Source organism: Phoxinus phoxinus, assembly GCF_949152265.1.
Source record: "Phoxinus phoxinus genome assembly, chromosome: 4".
NCBI classification, from domain to species: Eukaryota; Metazoa; Chordata; class Actinopteri; order Cypriniformes; family Leuciscidae; genus Phoxinus; species Phoxinus phoxinus.
Window position 1 is genome coordinate 8,277,461 of NC_136879.1, and position 14,152 is coordinate 8,291,612.

Sequence of the window (14,152 nt, forward strand, 5' to 3'; positions counted from 1 at the left end):
GGCTCTAATGGCCGCGGGTTCTGACATTTGTGCAAAGTTTCAAGAGTTTTTGAGCACGTTAAGGCCCCCAAAAGTGCCCAAAAGGTAGTAAAATAATAATAATAATAAAGAAGAAGAAGAAGAATAATAAATAATAATCCTAAGAAAAACAATAGGGCCTTCGCCTTTTCAAGGCTTGGGCCCTAAATATATATATATATATATAAATATAGCTGCAAGCAGCGATTACGGGCCCAAGCCGGTGGCACTGCCACCCCTGTGCCTTTAGTTGCACTAAAGGCACAGAGGTGGCGGTGCCACCGGCTTGGGCCCTCCATCGCTGCTTGCAGCTATATTTATATATATATATATATATATATATATATATATATATATATATATATATATATATATATATAAACCGCCACCCCGGTGCCTTTAGGGTTCCTGTGCATGACGGGCAATAACGTAACTCCGCTTTGACTGTCGAGAAGAAGTCTGCTTTAGAGCTTGCATCAGTGTGGGTTCTGCAAAAGTGTGCATCGAGGGCACATATCAACCACAAAGTATGCGTGAGCACCCTTCTGAAACCTAAAATGAAAAATTAGACACCCTACAGTCTCATGGACTTATCGGACACATGAAATCAGCAGCCATTGTAAGTACACAACACCGTAAATTCCTATGAAGTGTGGTATATATATTCATTGAAATTACTGTACTTTAAAACACTTGTTTAAAAGAAAAAAAAACACATGTATACATAGTATAAAACACTAGATGGCACAATATACCTATTTTTAATAGAGTCTTTATGCCCCCCTCCCCACACACACAGACAGGGGGAGCTGTCTGTGTGTGTGCCCTGCCTCCCCTCCCCACACAGAGAGACACACACACACACACACACACACACACACACACACACACACACACACACACACACACACACACACACAAAAAGAATGGCAGGAGGAACTCTGGCAGAGAGAGACAAAACCACATTCAAACCAACATATCTGACTTCCTGTTGGTCGGAGCTAATGACTGTAAATTAGAAAGTTGTCCGGCTCGATGTGCACAATATACATACCAAGTTTTGTTACTGTAGGTAAAACTAACCCCCCCACTTTTGTCAAAAGTAACACACTTCCTGCTGCCAGTTGGTGGCGCTATAACTTTGACTCACATTAGTTATATCCATGTGATCGGCCTCTTACAACAAACACACTACTGAAGTTTCATCAAGATCAATTAATGTATGAAGACGTTATAACACATCGTGTTTCTCTTTTCTCGCCATAATTTCGTGTCCTTGCCACGGCCAAACCGTTCGAGATATCAAAAATCCGTCCACAATTTAGTATCCTCAATGTCTTGACTTCATGCTGACCGAGTTTGGTGGCGATAGGATAATTTTTCTAGGAGGAGTATATAAAATTCCAGGGACATGCGTTTTCATACAACCCATAATAGCCGACTTCCTGTTGGACTGGCGTAAAACTTAGAGCACGAAAGTTGTTCGGCCCGATGATATCTAAATATGTACCGAGTTTCATATTATTACATGCAAGCGTTTTTGATATACGGACAAGTATTCGAATCCCATTCCAGGGGGCGCTGTCGAGCCCCCCTGCCACGCCCGGGTACCAGCTTCAGCCTGGCCCTGATGGCCGCGGGTTCTGACCTGTGTGCAAAATTTCAAGAGTTTTCGAGCAGGTTAAGGCCCTCAAAAGTGCCAGAGATTTTGCACACAGCAGAGAAAGGGTTAAACTAAACTAGCCCCCCTCCTCACACACACACACTCACACACACAGAGACACAGAGGGGCAGAGGGAAAATGCTCCGAAAAGTACACATTCAAACCAAAATATCTGACTTCCTGTTGGTCGGAGCTAATGACTGTAAATTAGAAAGTTGTCCGGATCGAGGAGAAGAATATACGTACCGAGTTTGGTTACTGTAGGTAAAACTAATACCCCATTTTTGACTAAAGGTGGCGCTACTGAGCCCCTTACCACGCCCGTTTCTGAAACTTCGCACAAGTGTACTAGGCAATAAATGTGATATGCATGTTGAGTTTCATGCAATTTGAAGCATGTTAAGAGCCTCAAATGCATCCAAAAAGAATATAAAAGTTTAAAGCGTTCCCATGGCGACAGTATTAAAGATATCAATAATCCTTTCCCAGGTCTACATCTGTCGTGTGTTTACATTATACAGATGAAGTTTGAAGCAAATCGGGTAAAAATAAGAGGGTGAATTCAAAGCATTTTGAAAGTGACACACTTCCTGCTGCCAGTTGGTGGCACTATAACTTTGACTCACAATAGTCACATCCATGTGATCGCCCTCTTACAACAAACACACTGCTGAAGTTTCATCAAGATCAATAAATGTATGAAGACGTTATAACACATTGTGTTTTTCTTTTCTCGCCATAACTTTGTTTCCTCGCCACGGCCAAACCGTTCGAGATATCAAAAATCCGTCCGCAATTTAGCGTCCTCAATGTCTTTACTTCATGTTGACCGAGTTTGGTGGCGATAGGATAATTTTTCTTGGAGGAGTATATAAAATTCCAGGGGGATTCGTTTTTAAACAACCCATAATAGCCGACTTCCTGTTGGACTGGCGTAAAACTTAGAGCACGAAAGTTGTTCGGCCCGATTAAATCTATATGTGTACCGAGTTTCATATTATTACATGCAAACGTGTTTGATATATGGACCAAGTTTTCGGACCACGTTCAAGGGGGCGCTGTTGAGCCCCCCTGCCACGCCCGGATACCAGCTTCAGGCCGGCCCTGATGGCCGCAGGTTCTGACCTGTGTGCAAAGTTTCAAGAGTTTTCGAGCACGTTAAGGGCCCCAAAAGTGCCTGAGAAGTCCCACACAGCAGAGAAAGGGTTAAAATTAAAGCTGCAAGCAGCGATTGCGGGCCCAAGCCGGTGCCACCGGCTTGGGCCCTCCATCGCTGCTTGCAGCTTTAATTATATATATATATATATATATATATATTATGTAAATTCTATTTTTAACATATATATATTATTATATATATAATGATAATATATATATTATTAACATTTTTGGATGCTAAACTATTCTTTTTATAGGCTTTGTACTTTGTACACTCACGTTCCAATATAGAAAAATGATCCTCTTCAAATGCGCAAAAATGTGCTTGGAAACATCACAGTGGAGCGGTGCTTACTATGAACGGCACAAACTGTACAAATGACTATTTAAACAGAGCAGTGTAATTTTTATATGTAAGGTTGACTATTTTATTATTATATTTTATTAAGGCTAAAATGAACATTCTGCAATGCTGGAATGCTGTGTGTGTGTGTGTGTGTGTGTGTGTGTGTGTGTGTGTGTGTGTGTGTGTGTGTGTGTGTGTGTGTGTGTGTGAGGCTCGATCGAACAATGGAGACATAAAAACATACTCCGTCATTTTGTTCATACAGACCATCATTCAAAATGCAAAGTGTTTCCTTATATTTGTGTACACTCGCAATGAAACACAACAATGTGCTTTTATTAAACTATAAACTCTTGTCAAACTGTAACCTACAACTGTCACCCAACCAAAATCACACACACACACACACACACACACACACACACACACACACACACACACACACACACACACACACACACACACACACACACACACACACACACACACACACACACATCCCCCCTCCCCTCCCCTCCCCTCCCCACACAGACAGACACACACACACACAGAATGGCAGAGAGACAGAGAGAGAGAAAATACACATTCAAACCACAATATCTGACTTCCTGTTGGTCGGAGCTAATGACTGTAAATTAGAAAGTTGTCCGGATCGAAGAGAAGAATATACGTACAGAGTTTGGTTACTGTAGGTAAAACTATAACTAAGTTATAACACACTTTATGCATCCTTTTTTAATCATAAATTTGTTTCCTCGCCACGGCCAAACCGTTCGAGATATCAAAAATCCCCTGGCAATTTATCATCCTCCATGTCTTGACTTCATGCTGACCGAGTTTCGTGGCGAGTGGTTGAATCGTCTAGGAGGAGTATTTTAAATTCCATTGAATGCATTTTTCTAACTACCCCAAATAGCCGACTTCCTGTTGGGCTGGGGTAAAAAGTCAGAGCATGAAGGATATATGAACCGGTGAGATCTATAAGTGTACCGAGTTTCATATTATTTCATGCAAGCGTGTTTGATTTATGGACCAAGTTTTCGGACCCCGTTCCAGGGGGCGCTGTCGAGCCCCCCTGCCACGCCCGGGTACCAGCTTCAGTCTGGCTCTAATGGCCGCGGGTTCTGACCTGTGTGCAAAATTTTAAGAGTTTTCGAGCATGTTAAGGCCCTCAAAAGTGCCAGAGATTTTGCACATAGCAGAGAAATGGTTAAACTAAACTAGCCCCCCTCCTCACACACACACACTCACACACACAGAGGGGCAGAGGGAAAATGCTCCAAACAGTACACATTCAAACCAAAATATCTGACTTCCTGTTGGTCGGAGCTAATGACTGTAAATTAGAAAGTTGTCCGGATCGAAGAGAAGAATATACGTACCGAGTTTGGTTACTGTAGGTAAAACTAATACCCCATTTTTGACTAAAGGTGGCGCTACTGAGCCCCTTACCACGCCCGTTTCTGAAACTTCGCACATGTCTATTACACAATAAATGTCAAATGCATGTTGAGTTTCATGTAATTTGAAGCATGTTAAGAGCCTCAAATGCATCCAAAAAGAATATAAAAGTTTAAAGCGTTGCCATGGCGACAGTATTAAAGATATCAATAATCCTTTCACAGGTCTACATCTGTCGTGTGTTTACATTATACAGATGAAGTTTGAAGCAAATCGGGTAAAAATAAGAGGGTGATTTCAAAGCATTTCGAAAGTGACACACTTCCTGCTGCCAGTTGGTGGCGCTATAACTTTGACTCACAATAGTCACATCCATGTGATCGGCCTCTTACAACAAACACACTGCTGAAGTTTCATCAAGATCAATTAATGTATGAGGATGTTATAACACACTTCCTGTTTCCAATATTCGCCATAAATTTGTTTCCTCACCATGGCCAAACCGTTCGAGATATCAAAAATCCCCTCGCAACTTTTCATCCTCAATGTCTTGACTTCATGCACACCGAGTTTCGTGGTGATTGTTTGAATCGTCTAGGAGGAGTATTTTAAATTCCATTGCATTTGTTTTTTAAACTACGCCAAATAGCCGACTTCCTGTTGGGCTGGGGTAAAAAGTCAGAGCATGAAGGATATATGAACCGATGAGATCTATAAGTGTACCGAGTTACATATTATTACACGCAAGCGGGTTTGATTTATGGACCAAGTTTTCGGACCGTTAAGAGACCCAAAAGTGCCCGAATAGTCGTAAAAAAAAAAATAATAATAATAATAATCCGAAGGAAAACAATAGGGCCTTCGCCTTTTCAAGGCTTGGGCCCTAATAATAATAATAATCCGAAGGAAAACAATAGGGCCTTCGCCTTTTCAAGGCTTGGGCCCTAATAATAATAATAATAATCCGAAGGAAAACAATAGGGCCTTCGCCTTTTCAAGGCTTGGGCCCTAATAATAATAATAATCCGAAGGAAAACAATAGGGCCTTCGCCCTTTCAGGGCTTGGGCCCTAATAATAATAGTTAAGAAGAATAATCCTTTGGAAAACAATAGGGCCTTCGCCTTTTCAAGGCTTGGGCCCTAATAATAATAATAATAATCCGAAGGAAAACAATAGGGCCTTCGCCTTTTCAAGGCTTGGGCCCTAATAATAATAATAATCCGAAGGAAAACAATAGGGCCTTCGCCTTTTCAAGGCTTGGGCCCTAATAATAATAATAATCCGAAGGAAAACAATAGGGCCTTCGCCTTTTCAAGGCTTGGGCCCTAATAATCCGAAGGAAAACAATAGGGCCTTCGCCTTTTCAAGGCTTGGGCCCTAATAATAATCCGAAGAAAAACAATAGGGCCTTCGCCTTTTCAAGGCTTGGGCCCTAATAATCCGGAGGAAACCAATAGGGCCTTCGCCTTTTCAAGGCTTGGGCCCTAATTATCGGGCGTATTAATATGCAGGGAGATCATACATATTCAAAATAGGCGGTCTTAACCTCCAAATATGGTTATTTCGGGAGGAGACTGGGGTAAGCTATAAGCACGTGCACCTGCACACAATATTCAGATAATTGTGATTTATAAAGTGAACCTTGCGCAGGTTCTGGCGTACATACGGTTTTATAAATCTGAAAACTTTTGTGCGTACGTACACTTTAAGGATGAAATCTACGCAAAGTTTTATACATGAGGCCCCTGTTGTTTTTGACACATTGCAAACCTGGACGAAGCACTCCTTGACTTCCATTTGATACACATAACGCACAACAAGAGAGACCTGCTCGCAATGAGATACATCAGTGGTTTCATCTTGTTACGGCCCGTTTTGAGGACGGGCCTGACGTGAACTTTAGTTGGTAATAAAAGTTAGGAAACCAGCGCCAGCCGACAGATCACCAAAGACAAAGTTTCAAATTATACAAAAGTATAATTTATTTATAGTGAAAAGATTATTAAATTAAGGAGCAATGGCTTCAGGGTGCCCCAAGGCCAAAATAACAAACAAAATAGACTTACAAATAAACATATATAAATTACCTGATCAAGGAATAAATAAAATTACAAAGAACTTCCCTAACTCCCTAAAAATAAACAAATCGCAAACAATGTCAACATAAATGGCAGGACACCCCTACGCTCCTAAACCATAAGCCAGAAGAAACGAATTAAATCATTACAAACAAGCAAACATAATCAACTGAAGAGTTTTGGGATCTGCCGACGGAAGGAGGAATCCGGAGCTCTTCACGCCATCAGGCCAACGCCAGAATGAGCTCCCAGTCTTCGTTTAGCACAGCCCTTTTATAGCGTCATCAATGGATCCACCAATCAGACTCCTCCAACAGCAGCCAATCAATGCACACACATACACAAAAAACACAACCTACACAAAAACATATACCGAGGATCGTAACACCCCCACACAAAAAGAAACAAATCAATAATAAGTTTTTTTTTTTTTTTTTTGACAAAACTAAAAGAACGAGATAAGGCATCTGCTAATACATTGTCCTTGCCCTTTTTATAGCGAATCTCAAGATTAAAATCCTGAATAAACAAGGACCAGCGCATAATTCGTTGATTTGCATTGCGCATTCGGGACAAAAACACAAGTGGATTGTGATCAGTAAAGACGAGCTGGGGTATAGAACTAGATCCCACGTACACTTCGAAATGTTGTAACGCCAATAATAAAGCAAGTGCTTCTTTTTCAATAGTACTATAGTGTAACTGATATGGCAAGAACTTTTTCGAGAAGTAGGCTACGGGATGCTCAACTCCGTGAATATCATCCTGCAAGAGAACTGCTCCAGCTCCAGTAGCACTAGCATCAACATCAAGTTTAAAAGAACGTGAATAATCCGGTGCAGATAACACTGGGGCACTACACAAGAGACTCTTCACAGCTTCAAACGCATGTTGACACGCCTCAGACCATAGGAATTTTTTCGAGGCACGGAGCAGATTAGTTAATGGTAGAGCCACATCTGAGAAATTTTGGCAAAATGCTCTATAATAGCCTGCCATTCCCAAAAAACGGCGAAGGTCACGCTTGGTTTGAGGCACAGGAAAATCAACAATTGACGTACTTGTCCTTGTCCTACCCGTTTTCCCAAATACACAACAGTTGCCTTGGCAAAGTCACACTTAGCCAAATTCAACGTGAGGGAAGCATTAAGCAATCGCGTGAAAACAGCAAATAAGGTGTTGAGATGTTCTTTCCAGGTAGACGAATACACCACAATATCATCTAGATAAGCTTTGCAATTCTTAACGTCAGCCAATATGGTGTTCATTAAACGCTGGAAAGTCGCCAGTGCGTTTCGAAGTCCGAAAGCCATCACCGTATAATTCAGGAAGTTGTCTGGAGTAACAAAAGCGGACATTTCGGCTGCACGTTCAGTTAAGGGTTCTTGCCAATATCCCTTTAAAAGGTCGAGCTTTGTAACAAACTGAGCCGATCCCACATTATCCACACAATCTTCCATTAATGGTAGTGGAAATGAATCAGGTTTTGTGACCGCATTTACCTTGCGGTAATCCGTACAGAATCGATGAGTACCATCAGGCTTCGGAACTAATAGACAGGGCGAACTCCAAGCACTTGTGCTCGGGACAGCGAAATCATTTTCCAGTAAATATTTCACTTCAGACTCGATGATTTTGCGTTTCGCTGGGTTAACTCGATACGCATGTTGCTTAATGGGTGGATGATCGTTCACTTCAATATCATGCTGAATGACATTTTTCTGAGTGGGCACATCCGAAAACAGTCCAGAAAAAGACTGGATCAAATTCACAATGTCAGCTCGCTGATTCACAGTTAAATGGCATAAATGAGAATTAAGATCTGACAAAATTTCAGAATTATTCAATCTGACTTCAGACATTGGCATGCCTCGTAGATTTAACCCATCTTCATCCCCACAGGAAGATGGTACCACAGAAAGAGAAGCGACTGGAACAGTAGAGCTCTTTAACTCCACTTGTTCACCTCGAGCAACATAACGCTTCAACATGTTGATGTGGCACACGCGGGTTTTTCTCTGTCGATCGTGGGTACAGATAATATAGTCAGTATCACTGAGCTTTCGTTCCACAACGTAAGGTCCCGAAAACTTTGCTTGCAACGAAGAGCCAGGAAGTGGTAACAAAACAAGAACTTTGTCTCCCTTCACAAAGGAACGAACGACTGCTTTTTTATCAAAATTCTCCTTCATCTTTATTTGAGTATTTAACAAAGCTGACTGAGACAGATCTCGAGCTCTATGCAGACGTTCTCGAAACGAGCTCACATAATCTAAGATGTTGCAAGACGGCTTCGTTTCAGACAACCAGTTTTCTTTGAGCAGTTTAAGGGGACCGCGCACTGTATGTCCAAAAACTAACTCTGCGGGACTAAACCCCAAAGATTCCTGTACAGTCTCGCGTACTGAGAACAACAACAGTGGTAATCCTTCGTCCCATTCGGTTTCGGAATCAACGCAATAAGTGCGTAACATGGTTTTCAAAGTTTGGTGGAATCGCTCCAGCGCTCCCTGAGACTCAGGGTGATAAGCGCTGGAAACGATATGTTTAACATGCAATTGAGACAGAATCTGATTAAACAACCGGGACATAAAATTCGTTCCCTGATCCGTCTGAACGATTCTCGGAAGTCCAAAAGTGGAAAAGAACACAGTTAGAGCTTTCACAATTGCTTTAGCTCTCAAAGAACGAAGTGGTATCGCCTCAGGGTAACGAGTTGCTGTACACATTAATGTAAGCAAGTAAGTATGACCTGCTTTTGTTTTAGGTAGAGGCCCGACACAATCTAATATTACGCGCTCAAATGGTTCTCCGATAGCAGGAATCGGCTTGAGAGGTGCTGGGGAGATAACCTGGTTAGGCTTCCCAACCATTTGACAAGCATGGCATGATCTGCAGTATTTTGTAACATCCGACTTAATCATAGGCCAAAATAAATGACGCAAAATTCGATAAAGCGTTTTAGCCACACATAAATGGCCAGCCACATTATCATGCGCCACACTTAACACCTGTTCTCGAAAACATTTGGGAACAACTATTTGGTACAATGCGTCCCAACCTGAATTATCCGACACTGAAGGTGTCCATTTCCGCATTAATACTCCATCCTCGAAGTAATATCCAATTGGCTTAACTACCATTTCTTTTGCATCTATAGCAGAATCTCGGCAAAATTCGAGCGACTGATCTTGTTTTTGCTCGGCAGCCAAAAGCGTACGGTCTACAGAAAGCAACAGATCAGCGGAACCAAATTCAGCACCGCTGCTAGTGGACAGCGGCTTAGACGCAGACATTTCAGATAGGTCATATTTAGCGGACACATCAGTTTGTAACGTGCCAGAATCAGTCACGTTTTCATCAACAAGAAAACTGTCAGAAAGATCAATTACAGTCGGAATTTTTTTTTATTGAGCTCGAGTAATCACGCAGGCAGGAAACACGGACAAATCAACCGCATCTTGCTTACCCCCAACGAATGTTTCATCTAGCGGGTTCTCAATGACTTCAGGGAGAGGGAAAACTTTTCCACCTGCCAGGTCATTTCCAATTATCAGAATTACACCATTTATAGGTAACTGAGAACAAACGGACACTTTCACAAAACCAGTTATCCACTCAGATCGAATATATATTTTATGCAAGGGAACCTTTTCTACTCGCATTACAATTCCCTGCACTAACACATCAGAACCACAATACATTTGCTCTGAAAATGGCAACGCACTTTCCAAAATAAAAGACTGCGCTGCCCCGGTGTCACGCAACATAGTAGCAGGCACTTGGTAATTTTCCAAATCACTTAAAGAAATCATTCCCTGACCAATAAATGGTTCAAAAATTGCATCAATTTCTGGCTTCGACGGTTTAGTTATAGTTCGTACAAAACCAACTCCTTTATGCTGTCTAGTCCTATTTTTCTTTTTCAAAACAGGACATACAGCAATCAAATGACCCGCCTCGTGACAATAAAAACACTCACGATCATCAGGTTGCACTGATGGTTTCAAGAGTTTAAACGACTTTGAATTTCTTTCAGAACTCACAATATTTGATGTTTCTCGACGAGCAGGTGTCACGAATACGTTTTTATGCGTTAATACAAATTCATCAGCACACACAGCGGCCTCCGCAAGAGTCAACACTTTTTGCTCATTCAAGTACACCACAATTTTATCAGGCAACGAATTCTTAAACTCTTCAATCAAAACAAGTTCAAGAAGCTGTTCAAAATTTGTCGTTTTGCTGGCCTGACACCATTTATCAAAGAGTGCGCTTTTCTCACGCGCATACTCAACGAACGTTTGGTTGGCAGTTTTCACATGTAAACGGAATTTTTGGCGATAAGCCTCGGGGACAAGCTCATATGCTCTCAACACAGCGGTTTTTACCTTTTCGTAATCTAAACTGTCGTTAAGGGACAAAGCGGAACAGACTTCCTGAGCCTTTCCAGTTAAACGACACTGTAACAAAAGAGGCCAGACTTCTATCGGCCAACTCAAAGCAGCGGCAACGCGTTCAAACGCACCACAATATGAATCAACCTCGGCCTCCCGAAACGGTGGCACGAGGTTGATTTGTCTACTAATGTCAAAATCTGGAGAGGTTGCAGTAGGCATAGATGAATCAGAATTATATAAACTCCGACTCGTTCGAACAGCAGCAAGGTAGTATTGGTCGACTAGCCTGCGTCTCCAATTCACATTGTCTAAAACGCAAAAGTTGGGTAGTATGTTCTTGACGTTTAATTTCCAAATCAAGCTGTTTCAAATGGATAGCGAATTTTAAATCTTCCGTATCTACCCCACTAAGTGAATGAAGCACCGGCTTACTGCTCGGACCCGCCTGTTCTTCGTCACCTGCGTCTTTCTCCCCAGGACTCTGAACTGCTGTTAACACACCCTTTTGAATCAAAGCAGACGGTCCCTAAATGTGCGAACGTCCAATGTCAAGCCAACTTTATAACCAGTATATCACTGGGAAACGCTCAGCGTGAAACTTTGCGTGTTAAGTTCATATTCTGAGTCCATCTGCTTGCCTGTAGCCATATAGTACAGCCTTCTCAATAAGGTGTGAGTTTGGTCTTTTATATCACTGTATTAGTCCATTAAGATAAGCGTTTTATATGCCCAGCAATCCTGAATTATTGAGGGAAACCCCAGTACTGCAGCACATCGCTGCGATATAAAGTTAAGGCAACTAAACAACCAAGAGAAATAGGCTATATGTCTACCTCAAATGTAACATTTGTTCTGTACATCAGCATCGGGGGAATAACATTATAATCTCGCTCACGGTAGAGAAAGATGCATGTAGGCTACACAGTGAAGGCACTGAATTAAACATAAAAACAGCCCTCATAATAATCACAAATACAAATTTACATTTCTATAAATCAGTTTTTATGAATGAATGAATGGCTTGCTCTAACTTGCTCTGGTCTTCGTCAACAACACGCGCTTGCACCTCCTGCTGGTGAGATCGATTAACAGCAGATGGAGATTATGCTCAGTAATATACTGCTTTTCCTGCAGTTCCTGGATGTCAATGTTGAATTTACTGTCGAATTTGAACCACTGAATTTGTGAAAGCGAATTTGTAAAGTGAAATAAAATGGACCGAAAATTCCCCGTTGAATATTATAGGTTGCATTTTTAAACCGTTTGAATATTTTGGAAGTGAAATATGAAAGGTGAAAATGGATTGTTGAATTTCTATTAAAGGGTAACTAAACCCCTGGTCAGAGCCTGACTCCACCCACTGGCAATATTTGAAAAATGCTGGAAAAGTGGGCAGTGCCCAACGGACGAACCGAGGGCGGGGCTGAGCGGGTGATTGACAGACCCGCAGTGACGCAGTGATTGACAGCTGCTGTCAAACTCGCTAAGATGGAGAGTGACTGGAGTGACGCAAGTAGCTTTGCAACAGAGCGGTCATTTAAAGTCGAGGACTTTTCTCCCCCACCTTCCCCTGAAGTGGAGGAATTGTCTGTGGACACAGAGCTAAAACCATATCAATTCGAGCCGCTAGCTCAAACTGCGGTGTCGCATCGCATTAACTCCCGCATCGCGATCGGCATCCGACGATGCTAGCGAAGCAGCCGCGCAAGAGAGAATGGGTCCAGTATCTGAGTGGATTATTATTACTATTGACCTACGTTAAGCATATTTTGCCGCTATGTGAAAAAAAATATCCAGCAAAACGCGCCGGCGGTTGTGGAGTCCATGCAGGAAGAGCAGCGTTTGGCACACAGGTGCATGTAAACACTGGCGCCTAATTTCCAAGTCTGGTGGAAAGTTATACAGTCCAGCAGTGCTGTTGCAACCGGCAAAACTACACCTACACCAGCCTAACCACTGTACTAAACACAGATAAAGCTAATGCTAAAAATCTACACTATCCTAACTGATGCAATACTATGCTACTAACTAACTATGCGTCTAACAACACTAACAACTATGCTAAATAACTACCTAGGCTACACGAAATAATCTAAATAACTATATAAATGCTATGCTAACTAGATGCTAAAATACGCTATCCTGATCGTTTACTCGTAATTCCAATTTCCAACTCCTGACTCGCTACAGTGGTGTTGACAGAACCAGATGCTTTTATACCAGCGGCTGCCAGGGGCGTGGCAGAGGAGCGTCACAGAGTACCCTACGTCAGAGAGTACCCCTACTTCAGGAGATTCCGTTTAACCTGAAGAGGGCAGCACTCAGACGTTTTTACACCATATATTTGAAAATTAAAACACTTTATACTCAAATGTTAAAAAAAGTACTCGAATCAATGAACAGCATTTATGAAGCTCCATTCTTACAGATCATTAACTAAAAAAAAGTTGGTTTAGTGTTTAGTTACCCTTTAATGAAAATGTGTTTTAAATGTTTTGATTTGAAATATTCACAGCTTAAATATACAACCATGTTGAATTTCATCCCATAAAAATGCAAGCCTTAAAAATACAATTCATTAAAATACAAGCATGGTTAATGCAATGCATATTTTTTTCAAGTAGTGCAATTCAACAGGCTTTTTATTTCAAAAACATATGGCATTATTTTACTTCCATATCTTTCTGTCATAATTCAGGGGCGGAAGCAATATGCAAGTAAACTCCTTTCTTGTAGGTCAAAAGACACAGCAAAAACACACGGGTGGGCTGGTGGCGCAGGGACTAGATGGTCAGTGTGGAGGTGAAGACAGGTGACGGTGAATCCAGTGAAGTGAACGTCCAACACGACAAACACCACGAAAACACCGAACAGGACACGATCAGGAACTGGAACAGGAACAGGAAGAGCTGACGACGACAAAACACTGAGGACACCAAAACCAACGATCTGACAGGGAAAGGAGAGTGCGATGAGTTTATATAGCAGAGATGATTAATGGTAGCTGATGAGGGGAATGAGATCAGGTGGAGTGCTGATCAACTAAACGAGCAGCCACGCCCACTCACACACACCCACACACACAAA